The 12,586-nt window shown below is 39.1% G+C and overlaps 1 protein-coding gene across 5 annotated transcripts in view; it reads left to right on the forward strand.

The window, feature by feature from the left end:
• MAGI2 (membrane associated guanylate kinase, WW and PDZ domain containing 2) overlaps nucleotides 1-12,586 on the forward strand; it is an 815,351-nt gene that overhangs the window by 639,717 nt on the left and 163,048 nt on the right. The window lies entirely within an intron of this gene.

Below are 12,586 nucleotides of genomic sequence, written 5' to 3' on the forward strand. Positions count from 1 at the left end.
AGTAAATTACTTTTGCTACAGCCAAGAAGGTGCTGTTGCCTGTCATTTTTAGGTCAAAACAGCCTACAGACTCCAGATTTTGTTATGTGAGCGGACAGGACTGAGAATTGATGATTACTGGGACTTTGATATCAATACAGGATTCTTCATTAATTTCATTGGCCATTTCAGCATGTTTTTCTGCACACCGTTGTAACTAAGTGTGGATGAGGGTGCTGGTGATTGATTGCTACGGGTAGATGGTGTCTTGGTTCGCCTTATTAAATTGTTTCAGAACCTTAGTAACACCTGAACGGCAGAAGTCTGACCTGCAAATCGAAGAGCAGGCAGAGTTTAGCTCAGGGATATTGTCTAACACCAAAGGCTTTAACAGTCCTGTTCTCAGAGGCTTTAACAGCCCTGTTCTTAAGGAGCATGAGAATGACCTTGATACTTGCAGGATTGCAGGTGTACATGAGGTCCCCATTTTTTTGAGGTAAGCAGATAGTGTCAAACTTATCGTAAAAGAGCAGGGTACTGGGAATCTGAGCAAGTAATGATGAAGTGTTGTGAACTTCAGACTTTTTAGGACAATGTAAAATTGACAAACCTGATACAGCCCATACTTATCCTGTTTACAGTTGTGGCCCTAAAACAACTGAGTGGCATTAATTACCTTTATTAAGGGAAGACAAGGAAATGCAAGCGTTCTCAGGAGAACCTTAGACTGACGTCTAAATGAGTTTTAATTTCAGAAAATCCTTGTCATGCTAAGCACTCACTAGCGAGTTATGTGTTTGTATCACAGGGGCGTTGTGTTTTAAAGGAGGAGCCAACTCATGATCTTAAAACTGTATTATACAATCCCTGTCCTCTTTTAGACTCAGTACAGATATCCAGGCTCAAGTTCTGCAAACTCAGAAGTTATAAACACAGACATTCTCCTGTGTTTAGACTGTATGGTACAAATTGCATGAGCATTTGTTCTTATTTTAACTTGCAGTAGATAACATTGTCTTCCATCACTTTTAGGATATCAAAAGGTATCCTGTTTGTTACTGACTCAAGCAATTTCAAAAAAGAAGCAGAAAGGAAGCTAAAAATAAAAATAAAAAAAAATAAAAAAAAAGAGGAAATAAAACTGGCAAAAGAGAAGAGATTGACAAATAAAGGACAGGAGAAATAAGACATGGAAGGAAATGAGCAATTTCAGGGCCAGTCCAAGCAAGACTTGGCTGGCCATTGTACCAGTCATAGCAACGTCTCTTCCTCCCCTCACTGTCACGCTGATGCTTTCACTCGTTTCCACCCATCTTTTGTACTTTCCTTGTCCCTTTGCCCTTTCTCATCATCTGCTCATTTAAAATGGTAGAAGAAAAAAGAGAGGTTAAAGAGAAAAAAGAGACAGTTGCAAAGCAACACCGTCTTCACTCCTTCCGCTTAAATTCCTTTACTGTTAAACGGCGTGGATTTTCCTGCAGCACCAGCTGCACTGTGTAATTAGGACTGCAACTGCAAAGTGGAAAACTAATACATTTTTATCATTTCACTGTGTACTAAAAGGCTGGCAGAGGCTGCCTCTGCCACAGGTGTTGCAAGTGCTCAGAGCCAACTGTTTTACAAACATGGCAGTTGCACAACTGACTTCATCAGTGGAGCAGAATAAAAATATGCACCTAAAATGCATGTAGCATTCAATTCTCCGCGTTTGTAAGACATTTTATAAAAGGTTGGAGGCTTATTTTCTCCCATGATACAGAAATAATCTCTTTCTATGAGAACAGGCCAGTGAACCAGATGTGAACCAAGCCTGTGAAATGCAAGCACCTAATTACATATCAAAGAAGAAAATAGATGCTAGTTTAAATCCACAAATCCTGACTGCAGCTCAACACAAAAGGCAAACTTAGGAATTGAGCACACATATTATGGAGGCATATAACATTTGCCTCAAAATAATTAAAGTTCACCAAGGAAAAACATTACTAGCTATTGATCAGTGCACACAGTGAATATATAATAAATCACAAACAAACTTAATTTAGCCAATTCTGCTGTATCTGAAAGTTACGGACGATAATCCCAACATTACATTTACATTACTACTACTACACAGTAGTACATAACAAATGTTACAGTTACAGTATCAGGAGTGCCTATCGAGAGACATGTAAAATCAAGTTCTTTCCAGCTCTGCTTGGCTTTAAGATGGTAATTATAGTCTCTACACCTGTCCAGTAAAGAAGTCCCAATGAAATTCTCATCCTCTGAGTTCTGCCTGCAGATGGCCAGTAGAGTTTATTAAGTTTATGAAGACTGTAAATGAATAAAAGAAATATAACCAACTACTAAAGTCGTTCTGCTTATTTGCTCTTCCCTGGTTATATTACAGCTATGTGTAGTTACAGACAATGGCAACAAAATCAATCTTGAAAAAAATGTTGCCACCACCTAATTTCTCCATTCCTCCTGCTTTCAGTTTCCGAAGTTTATTTGTTGGATATCCTCCGACTCCTTTCTACTGATTTAGGGACAGCTTTGGTTGAACAGTAGTTTTCATATTTTCTTTTAGGTCCTCATACATATATTTTTTGAAGTAGCTGAGGCTCTAGTCGGTAAGGTTGTACTGCTGCCCTTCTCACTGAGCCTTCTGCACAGGGTGTGCTGACTTTGAGGTGGCCCAGCCTAAGCACTCAGCCTGAATTGTTCTCATGGGCCAGAAGGAGAAATCCTCAAAAAATTTCAATCAAGTATCAGTAGTTCAGTCTGTAAAAGCCATACCCTCTTGGTCCCCTCTCTGGTGTTTGCGTTACTACTCTGTTCACTCTTATGAAGGTTTTACACTGAGAAGGAAGAGAGGAGGGAAAAAGGGAGTGGAAAATATGTGTGTTGTCACATTTCATGAAATTGCAGAGCACACACAAAAAAAATTACTAAGAACATGAAAGTACTACTTTGCCTTCCTTTTTTTTTTTTCTTCCTATAGCATTTTAGTACATGCCAACATTACTGAAAATTAAAACATGAAGAAAACGTGGGTGGATCTTAATTGTCTTATTATTATCCCACACAGTTAAGACTCTTGATGGAAAAGTGACTTAGAAACCTGATTATTTTGTCATTGTCACAAATCAATGTATTAATTGGACACTACATTTGCAAAGTGCCCTTACGAATGCAAACAAAATGTGCCTGGTAGATTAGAAAAGGACCACACACCTGTTTCTCATGTAAAGTTCCTTTCTGATGCTGTCACTGAACCGTACTGAGAGAGAGTTTTGGCAGATGGCATTACAATTCAAATAAAGAAAAATAAGCTTCTGAATTCATACATATTTCCTTGTCATTCAAATGCCAAAGGATTTTTTAGCATAATGCTTGAAGTATGGAGTGACTCAATTTGAGTATCCTCATAAATATAGCTAATGCATAATGATAAATAAGTTATGACAATAAGTTTCAGAAAGCAGTTATATGCAACTAAAGCAGATTTTTATCTATTGTGCAACAAAGCAAAGAGATGAGACTTTTAAAGTTCTCACCCTAGACAAGCCAATGAAGTCACTGAGGAGGCAAAACCAGGTTCTAATCTTATTTCACTAGTATAAATCAAGAATCGCTGCCTCAGCAGCTGCAGTGTTAACCCGAATTTTCCGTGGTGCAATGTAATCTCCCTCATTAATTGTATTGGTTTATCTATTTCATCAAATACTATTTAAACAATTAGCGTATCTGCATTACATATATCCAGCTACTGTTCAGAACTGTGAAAATATATTATTAAAAAGCATGGTAGTCATGGAAACAGATCACGTAGGAAGTACCTTGAGGAGGATTCTTCTGTCTGATTGCATACAACTTCATTGGCCTCTTGGAAATAAAATATAGAAATGTAAGATGTCTTGTACTTGATCAGAGCACTAGTTTATTTAATCTGCTCTGAGATTTCCATCCAAGGCCAGTATCTGATGCTTCTGAGGCAGCTGCAGCTCATCACAAATAAGCAAGGTACCTATGTGATTTTACAGTCGGGGCAGGATAGCTTTTTATTTGTGGACTACCCACAGATAATCAGTTCGTTGTAAGCATACAAAGTAGTTCTTGGCTAGTTTTTTTCATTATCACTGTAGATGCTACATTTTCCCATCTCTCTTTTTATAATATGTCTATCCATTTGCCTCACTTACTTGTCACATAAAATCAAGTAATTGCCATTTGCTGTAATAACAAGGCAGAAAACCAAAACAAAATAAAAAATCAGACAGCATTATGCTGTGTGCTTTAATTTGAAACATTGACTTGAAACTCTCAAGGCCCAGCGAGACAAATGAAGTCATGAAACAAATGTTTTCTAATGTTGATTGAATTGTAATTATAGTTTAGTGTTGTTATTTTAAAAATCAGACAGAAACAAGGTAAAATACCCTGTTTGATCAGGAAAGACAGTTAGGGGAGATGAGGAATAGGGGTTCTCCTCTGTGCAGAGGAACAGCTCGGATCTGTGGAGCTCTCCTATGGGATGGACAGCTGGGTGGTGTCGAGTCTGTGGGTCGGGATCAGAGGAGGGGCTGGTAAGGGAGACCGTGGGGGGTTGTTGTTTCAGACCTCCTGATCAGAGTCTATGATTCTGTGATTCTGTCAGAGCAATGAAGCCTTCTTTAAACAACTCAAGGAAGTCTCTGATCACAGATTCTGGCTTTCATGGGGAACTTCAGCATCCCAGAAATCTGCTGGGTTTTTGGTAGTTTTTGGAGATAATTTCTTGATGCTGGTAGCAGAGAAGCCAATGGGGGGTGACGCACAGCTGGACCTGCTATGAACTAGTGGGAGATGTGATAATCATTGGCAGCTTTGACTATAGTGACCATGAAATAGTGAAGTTTGAGATGCTGTGGCAGAGGATCTCAGGACACTGGCAGGTGGCAGGCCCTGACAACGTCCCTGACAAAATCATGACGTGAGTCCTCTGAGAACACATTTCTGGACATTCAAAGGAGAGGGTGATGACTGGGAACAGCCAGTGTGGGTTCACCCATTGCAGATCATGCCCTACCAACTTGATTGCTATGGTAGAATTACTGGATTTGTGGATGAAGCAAAAGCAGTGGATGTTATTTACCTTGACTTTTGCAAGAAATTTTGCGCTGTCTCTCACAATATTTGCATATCACGTTTAGGGCATTAAAAATCTGGATGGATGGAGAACTGTACAGGTAAATAACGAAGTGGTTGGGTGGTGAGGATCAGAGGGTTGTGGCTAGTGGGCCATACTATACCTAAATTCCTGTGCAAGAGGAGTACTACAGAGATTTATAGTGGAATCTGTCCTGTTTGGCATCTTTATCTACAGTCTGAAGAAAGCAATAAAGTCAACTTTGCAGATGACTCCAGGGGGACCAGTCAACATGGTCAAGGGCAAGGCTGCCATTGAGGGACCTAGCCAGGCTGGAGGAACGGGCCAGCAGAATCTTTGTGAAATTCAACAAGGACAAATCTGAAGTCTTGCACCTGGGAAGGAAGAAAATCTTGCAACAGTACAAGTTGAGAACTGATTCGTTAGACCACATCTGTAATACTGTATCCAATTTTGAGAACCCAATACACAATTAACTGGATTGATACAAAGGAGCAAGTTCAGCAGTGGGCCACCAAGATGGGCAGGGGCAGGGGCACTTGCCCTCTGAGGGAAGGCTGAGGGTAATCCTGTTACTCTTTCACTAAATTTTGGCACTGAAAATAACATTAAAATGTATAATTTGGTTTTGTTACAGAATAATAGCGCAGTATTTTTTAATAGCCTGCACTATTAGTAGCTACATACTTTCATGGGTCTTTCTAGGTCAGTAGCCAAACTGAAGGTTTTAGGTTATATAATAACAGTAAATTCAATAACTCCATAAATTCACAGGGTATGTTGTTAAACATTTAACAGCAAAGAAAATAATATAAATAAATGAAGAGACTGAAAAGCAAATAGAAGAAGAAAAGCCTAACTTTATAAGATCAGGCGGTTATTAGGTAGAAAACACTGGTTTGTAACAAGGCGGAATTGATACAGTCGGTAATGAGGTACAAGCACTGAAAGATGTGAACATCAAAAGATCAAAAGGAATATTTCTTTTCAGTCTGTTTTCTTCAAAGTCTAAAGAATATAGCATAAAAAAAGCTGTGTTAATAAAATCAGTTTCAAAGGCAGAATCTTCCACATTGGAGGTATACGTGACGTACAGCAAATCAATCTGCTGAACTTCAGGAATGCAAATTGATAATGCAGCACGCAGTTGTACTTGGGGCTCCTTTTCTGCTGGTAAAGTGAGTGTGTCGGTGACAGTCCCTTTTGTGTGCATGCCATGAACCAGCCCGCAACGCCGTTGCAGCTCCTCGGCACACGCATGAGCAACCGCTGGGGCACGCACTGGGCTCCTCTGGCAGGTTCACATTCTGCACAGAGATTCATCCTGACGTGACTTCGCTCAGAGCAGTGCCCATGTTAGCTAGTTTAAATCTAGGAGCTGTGAGGACAAGGATTTCAGTGACTCCGTCTAGATGTACCGTTTTTATATTAAAAAGTAGATAATGTGTAATTAACACAGAATGCAGAAAAATATCCCGAATTATTCTTGGGTGCTAAGGAACGTTAACTGTTTAATCATTCCATGGGAGCCTGAGTGTATTCATATCCAGTCTCCTGGGCAAGAACTTGTAGCTAAAAATGAGATTTTTCAGTGTTTCCTAGTGGTCTAACCCCAGCAAACACAAGTCACTTCAGTGGAAACTGTGAGACCAACAAGGAGCTGGTTTACGCGTTCTGTAATGCAAAACAAGTACCCAGCGCAAATAGCACAGGAGCAAGGTCAGAGGACAAGACAGAAGGATACCATGATTTGATGAAAACAAATGAAGTCTTAACAACAAATGTTTTTCAGTCAGTATTTCTGCTTTCCTTAAATCTATTATTTCTAAATACGCTGAAAACAGGATTTTGTTGGGTTTTTTGAATCTTTTAACAGAAACTCTAAGCTTTCTCTTGAAAAGGTCTGTAGAGAGTACTCTGACCATCTTCAGCTATTGCCCAGTAAACTGCTGAGACCTGAGTTCTTGATTAAGGCTTTATTAAGAAAACCATCTCAGGTACTACCTACAATAACCTAACTAAATTCTCAACAGTTAAGGTTGTTGTTCCTTGAATTTCTTTTTAATTGCTTTTTAAAATTATTTTTATTTGAATTAATAACTAACAAGCTTTTCATGAACTCTTGATAGTTAAAACTCAATAATTCGGTTGGCACTTTTTCACTGTATTAATGCAAATCTTGATTGGCATTACACAGTTCTGCATGTCAGGGATCAAGTACACCTAATGCTAAAAATATCCCTAATGTTGGGATAATATTTCACTTGGTAACAATAATGGGAGAAAGTATTATTGAATTGATAGTAATATTTAGTAATCTATCTTCTGCACAATTAGGAATGTAACATGTCACAATAAGCTGCACAGAAGGAAGATGATGCACTTATCGGCTGTGAATGTTACTTAGACATTTGTTTCCATTCTGCAAGAAGAAATTATGCATAATGTCATTTTATTTATGAGAATAAATTACACATGAATGGTTTGTGATTACAGACAGAACGTAAACAGTCATGACTTTGTGAAATTTGCTGGTAGGAGAATGGCAGTTGGAAAACACGAGTTTCATTGAAATTGAGCTTACATGGCTTGGCTTGGAGTTGGTACATTCCCTAAGTTTTTTCTATGGAGATGGGGTTGCCCATCCTGCCTTTGTTGTTGTTTTCACTTGGACTGTGGAGCTACGTGGTGTTTAGTAACTTTTAACTTAGCTCATTTGATACTTTCTATAGTAGGTCACTGTCTTGAAAAGGCAAAGCTGAATTTGTAACAGGGAGAAAGTACAGAGAAGAGAGAAAGCAAGAGGTAAAACAAACACAGGTTGTTGAGTGGAAAGATACAATACTTTCCTGAAAAGTCTCATGTATAGGTTAGAGTGTACTTGGGCGTTAATAAGGCAGGTGAACCAAACTCATGCTGCCTTCCACAGCTTCCACACCCTTATGGACAATATTTTCAATAATGGCAGGTATTATACTTCTTTTTCTCTCTCATACTCTACTCTTTTGCACTATACAAATATTTTTATTGCAGCCAATTCAAGAAACACGCTCTCATCTTTCTTTCCAGTCTGTCAGTAGGGTAGTGACACAATGCTGACTATTGTTCTGAAACCTTGAGAATTTTTTATGGCTGTCTCTAACACAGTTAGTACTGCATAAACTTCAGAAAAATTAATCTTTGGGTTTGATTATATACTTTTTCATCTTGGCATACTGAGATCCAAAATGTAGTCCTTCCTCCATCCTCAGAGAAGGTTAAGTGGCACTATCAAAAACCGTTCTGAAACACAACAGCTTTCAGAAGGCAGAATAAGAGCATCTGGACCATTAGCATAAGCAGGCTGTGATGAGAAGGCACTACCATTGATTATTAAAGTGACCTGCTTGATTTCACATTAGTCTTTCCTTTCTTTTTTTCCTTCTTTCTTTCCTTCTTTCTTTTTTTTTTTGAAAACACAAGGGCCTTTGTTACCGTTGGGCATTTAAGTTTTAGAAATGCAGCTCCTTCTGTGTTTAAAAGCATGCTCAGCTGCCTACTGAGCAAAGTGCCCAAGTATCAGCTGTGCCTTCTTGATCTTTTTTTTTTTTTTTTGGATTACTGCTGCAGTGTTAGCTACATGCTGCTTCTCTGGTAAGGAATAAAGCATAAAATGTGAAAACTGGAGCATATATACATACTATACAGATTATCCAGCACCTTACCACCCACTCATGGTATCAGCATTGCGAAATGCTGCACAAACTATTATTGATTTTCAAATGGTGATTTTACAAGTATTCCTGAACCCATGCTCCACTGGATGGTATGAGATCTGTGGGAATGTCAGATACTGAAGATTAAAAATGAAGAGTAGTTTTGTTTTTTTTTCCTCTACACAGAGAAATCCTCCCGGAGTCAATCAAATTGAAAGACATGGATGATAGAAGTGTTGAGCTCATGAAAATGAAGACTTCATATATAGCATAGTAACCATGAAACCGTTGGTTGCAGAAATTATACATGAACTAGCATGCTAGTGCTACCAAATGAATATCAGAGATTGCTATAATTTATAGCTCCCTTCCCAATTCAAATCATGGTGGCCAACAGTAATCTCCTTCACAAACGTTGTATAACAATTCTCTTTTATAAATGTTTACTGTTCACTCTCATCCCTAATGATTATCACCAGGCACTATGAAATGAAAAAGAGAAACTGTAATGCCCTCACCCCTAATATGGCAAATGTTTACATTCCTATTTTAGGAAGCACTAAAGTATTTCTGTCCTGTAATCTTTCCTTTCAATAGTGAAAAATGGAATAGATGCCACTATTTAATGTGGTGAAAAACAATCACAGTGCTCCTGAAAGCAAATGTAGCAGAAGATTCTTCTAACAGAAACTGTGTAGTAAACTACACTCCACTAGCCTTATCTGCCATGCTTCGGGAGGGCGGGCAGGGGGCTTGGGGTTTGTGCTCTAGCAATTCCATTTTACTGGTCAACACAGAATTTTAATTAAACATAGCTTACAAGCTGTGTCCCAAATGGAAAAATGAAATTTGAATGTAGCCTTACATGGAGTTTATATCTATTATGGTATATGAAGGCAATTTTTTATTTCCTTTCTTCTGAACCCATGACTATTTTATGATGTTAGATAATCAGTGATTCAATTCATGCATTTAAAAGTGGATTCTCCATAATATGTCTAATTCATTGAATTTTTACAGACTTTTACACTAGAAAATGAGATTTGCCATTTGCCGTCTAAATAGTTGTGCCAGTTCATAAATACAGTTATGCATCATTACTTCAGGAAAAAATAGGCCAATAGGTTAATAGTAAATCCTCAAATAATTTCAGATTTTCATAAATATGTAAAATAAAATATGTCTTCTACATCTACATATTTTAAAGTGTATATATTTACAGAAAGATATCTACCTTTAAATTTGGGCAAAACATCTACTGTTTTTTCCAATTTCATAAGTGGAAAAAACTCCATCTACTATATACACTTTGGGAAAGGGACCTAGTCACACTTTTTGTGTGTGTGTGTGCATGTTTATGTGTATTTTTAAGTATGTACAGATTTTACTAGTACCTGCTTCACTTTTCTCTAAGGGAGTGTAATATTAGATGGCCAGATATGAAAGCAACATGAAGTTAATTAGGTGAAGAAAACCTTGCAAGGTTACATGAAAGTAAAATGTACCGATAGTATTTCAAGTAATACTTTATACTTACTCTGTGTCATAGGGTTAGGTAAAAATATTGGTTTTTCATAGCAAATTATTGCCTTATTTATCATGCATGCATTGGGAAGAAAACTTATTGTATGGGCTGTACAGGATTTGTGCATCAGCTTCCTTCTTTTTTAATATTTATGGATTGCATTCCACAGTCTTAGAATATACAGGTCTTTGTGGTAACCATTGTAAGGTAAATCTCCTACAGATTTTACTGAAGTTCTGGGCAGGTCTGGAGAGAGCAACACCAGGGCTATCTAATGCTTGGTGACTTGACGATAAGCCAGTGACAAGCCCTTGCAACAAAGCAGCCAAGCAGCCTCCTGGGCTGCAGTTGGCAGTACATTGCCAGCAGATCAAGGGAGATGATCCTTCTCCTCTGCTCAGCACTGGTGAGGCACAGCTGGAGTTCTGGGTCCAGTTCTGGGCTCTCCAGTACAAGAGAGACACGAACATACAAGAGAGAGTCCAGTGAAGGGCCACTAAGATGATTAAGGGACTGGAGCATCTCTCCTATAAGGAAAAGCTGAGAGAGCTGGGACTGTTTGACCTGGAGAAGACAAGGCTCAGAGGGATTTTATCAACCTAAATTAATACCTGAAGGAGGGTGAAAGGCATATGGAACCAGGCTCTTGTCAGTGGTGCTCAGTGACAGGATGAGAGGCAAAGGGTACAAACTGAAATACAGGAAATTCTGCTTAAACAAAAGCAGAAACTTCCTCACTCTGTGTGTGATCAAACGCTGGAAGAGGTTGCCCAGAGGAGTTGTGTAGTCTCCATCCTTGGAGATATTCAAAGCTGACTGGAGATAATCCTGAGCAACCTGATCTAGGCACCTCTGCTTTGAGCAGAGGGGTTGAGCTAGGCTATCTCCAGAGGCCTCTTCCAACTTCAACCATTCCGTGATTCTGTGGCCTGATTATATACCTTATGCTGCATTTACTCCTATGAAGTGACAATAACAAAATAGCCCTGACAAAAGCAGTTCAGAGTGCGGACTTGTGAAGATTTCAAAGCTAACGATATACTAAGAATGACAGGAAAAATTGAGTACCAACATTAAGGAAACCCTTGAGCTTTCATTACAAATTTGTGGAGTTCCTCATCTGCCAGTCTTTGGCAGAGGGTTGTATCCTTTATTGCAGCATTGGAAAGGGCTGATCAGGAACATCCTCTGAGGGCAATGTGACATGAAGACTACAGCAGTCTAAGCAATTTCACTCAAGGAAGAATATTACAGATGCGTTTGAAGGAGAAGTAAAAAGCATAGGTGAAGCAATTTCTTAACATTGTTTTTTAACTCTTTGATCTCTCTATTGCCAGTCAGGCTTTACTTTCCTGTTTGCCTTTTACAGCACACCAATAATTGTCTATTGACGTTGTCACTGGGAAAAAAAAAAAAAAAAAAAAGGGCTCAAATCATCTAGGAGTTCTTCGTTATGGCCAGTTTAATGACTGTTTTCAGTACAAGCTACACCAGTTCTGCTCTGTCTAGTTCGGTACTCTTATTGTCTCCAAAAAGTTACTTTAAAAGTTCAACTGAGTTTGAAAAGGAAAAAAATCTGAGATAAGAAATTCCAGAATCAAATTTCCTTATAGAATCTCAGTACCACTCCCCCCCATCTATTGTGCCGTAGTCTTTAGAATCATAGAATCACAGAATGGTTAGGGTTGGAAGGGACCTCAAAGATCATCTAGTTCCAATCCTCCTGCCATGGGCAGGAAAACCCTCCACTACACCAGGTTGCCCAAAGCCTCACCCAACCTGGCCTTGAACACCTCCAGGGATGGGGCATCCACAACTTCTCTGGGCAACCTGTTCCAGTGCTTCACCACCCTCAGAGTGAAAAATTTCTTCCTTATATCTAATCTAAATCCCCCCTCTTTCAGTTTAAAGTCATTACCCCTTGTCTTATCACTACACATCCTTGTAAAAAGTCCCTCTCCAGCTTTCCTGTAGGCCCCCTTTAGGTAGTAGAAGGCTGATAGAAGGTCTCCATAGAATCTTCTCTTCTCCAGGCTGAACAGCCCCAACTCTCTCAGCCTGTCTTCATAGGAGAGGTCCTCCAGCCCTCAGATCATCTTCATGGCCCACCTCTGGACTTGCTCCAGCAGCTCCGTGTCCTTCTTGTGTTGGGGGCTCCAGAGCTGAATGCAGTATTTCAGGTGGGGTCTCACGACAGTGCATAGAAATCAATACCTGTGCATGATGGGAATGTCCGTCCTTTTGTGAGTCTCC

Source organism: Tauraco erythrolophus, chromosome 4, assembly GCF_009769465.1.
Source record: "Tauraco erythrolophus isolate bTauEry1 chromosome 4, bTauEry1.pri, whole genome shotgun sequence".
Classification (NCBI taxonomy): Eukaryota; Metazoa; Chordata; class Aves; order Musophagiformes; family Musophagidae; genus Tauraco; species Tauraco erythrolophus.